The sequence below is a fragment of the Lactuca virosa genome, chromosome 8 (assembly GCF_052849685.1).
Source record: "Lactuca virosa cultivar CGN04683 chromosome 8, Lactuca_virosa_CGN04683_v6, whole genome shotgun sequence".
In the NCBI taxonomy this organism is placed as follows: Eukaryota; Viridiplantae; Streptophyta; class Magnoliopsida; order Asterales; family Asteraceae; genus Lactuca; species Lactuca virosa.
Genome location: NC_136433.1, coordinates 119,671,687 through 119,673,996, shown reverse-complemented (window position 1 = coordinate 119,673,996; position 2,310 = coordinate 119,671,687).

Below are 2,310 nucleotides of genomic sequence, written 5' to 3'. Positions count from 1 at the left end.
TGGTTTTGGAATTAAGGAGCCCTTGGAATTAATGAAGCGAAAATGGTGAAATGCTTGTGTGGATGTGTCGCCATAATAAGAATGTCTTCCACTCTGTCCAACCTTGGAAGACCCTTCTATGCTTGCCCCACTAAGGTGTGTGTTAGTTTCTTTATATGTCCACTATAGCCCTAATTTATTAGTTTCTTCCATTCTCAGTCTCTCACTCGAAATTTCTTTTTGTTAGTGACCTCGTACTGGTTTTATTTGTTGGGTAGAAGAAGCAAACACTAAGAATATGAGTGTTGAAGCTGTTATGATTGCAGGTTTGGCTAGGTCAAAAAAGAAGCTTGAATCAACGATTTGGAAGTTGAAGATGTGTTTAGTTGTTAGTTGGATTGTTTTTCTTTGGCATAATTGTTTACAAGTTGTAATGGTTTGCTGATGTTAATTTCCTTGTAGTTGAAAGTACTCTATTGTCCATGTATCTTTATTTCATTTTAATCAAAAAAATAAATGGGTATGTTAGATTGGTACTTTATTCGTTGATAGTGACATTGGAAATAGCTTCAACTTGGACAAATAGGACCATATGTAGTTAAACTAATGTCTAAAATGGACCCCAATATCATACACGTCCATAACTAACACACAATCATAACCACATTCAAACCATTAACATTACAAACGGTTGTATATAACACCAAACATCCAAACTTAATTCGAAACATCACAAGTACATAACACCAAACATCCAAACTTAATTCAAAACATCACAATTTGATCCTAAATAACAAGTACATAATGACAGATATTCAAATTTAATTCCTATTCAAGTTCCATTGGCTTGTCACTAGTGTTGCTTTCCCCATTCTTACACTCAACCCTTGTAGCAAGTTTTTTCTTGATAATTCTTTCAGACTTCTTTCTTTTCTTGATAATTACCTTCTTACCCCTAGCTCCTTGCTCATCTTTACCATCCATTGCCTTCTTACCACTGCTTTCTTCCCCATCACTACCATTTGTGCCCTTGATAGCACTGCTTCCCTCCCCATACTTATCATCGGTTCCCTTCTTACCACTAGTTCTTTCCCCATATTTACCACCTTTTACCTTCTTACCACTGGTTCCTTCCCCATCTATACTACCTTTTCCCCTCTTACCACTGCTTCCCTCATAATAATTACCATCTGTTCTCTTCCTTTTCTTTACCTTGAGTTTTGTTGGTTTTTCAGCTTGAGAACATGTAACCTTGTTATGTCCTACTTGCTTGCATACACTACACATAATTTTTTTTCCCAACCTTTGACACAATGTGTCTTGCACCCTTTTCACTTGCATCCTTTCTTCTATTAACTTTAGGTATACCTGGCATTTTTCTTTTCATTGGTGGCGAATGTGTAATGAATTTAGTAGATGGCCACATATTGCTACCATTCATCCCACGCATTGAATACTTGTAGGTGTTCTTGTAAATTGCTCCATAGTATATTCGATCCACATACCAACATCACTATTTATGTATGAGATAGTTGCAACTGAATTCACACATCAATACCCATTTAGTTTCCACACTCTACATGAACAAGTCTTTTTATCTATATTCACAACATAAGACTCTGCCAAATTTCTTGTTGTTTCAAACTGGTTTAAACCAGTTGGTAAAACCTGTCAGTACCTGTTTAAATTGTATTGAAGTTAGTATATAGTGTAAGTAATCAATTAAAATTCAAAATTAAAGTTAATACCTTTGAGCTCTTTTTAACTGATTCAGTAGGATTATAATAGTTGGACATGGTTTATAATCAGGCCATGAACAACCTTTGATGGTCAGATTGAATTGTCCCTCACTACAAATAAAATGACATTTAGTGGCATATAAAAAGTGCCACTAAAAAACCAAAAAAATGTCACTAAAGCCCCCCTAGGCAATCAGCTGCACAAAAAAATGCCACTAAAGGCCTTTAGTGGCACTTTTTGGTTGTCACTGCAGCCTTATTGGGTTTTAGTGACAATTTTCTGTTATGCCACTATATCCCTTGTAGGTTTTAGTGGCACTATTTTTATGCCACTATTTTCAATCTAAAATAAATATTATTTTCATTGTTTTAGTGGTACTTTTTTTAACATAAAATAATATGTTATTAAATTATATCGGTATTTTTCTAATATAAAACAATAATGATACAATCAAGATAATAAATAGAAAACACAATATCATTAATTTAATTTAAACGTATATAACAACAATATTATCAATATTTAAAACAAAATTGTTTTCAAGAAAAAGTTTTAAAAGTCTAAATGTTGTACTAGAAGAACTTAAAACAT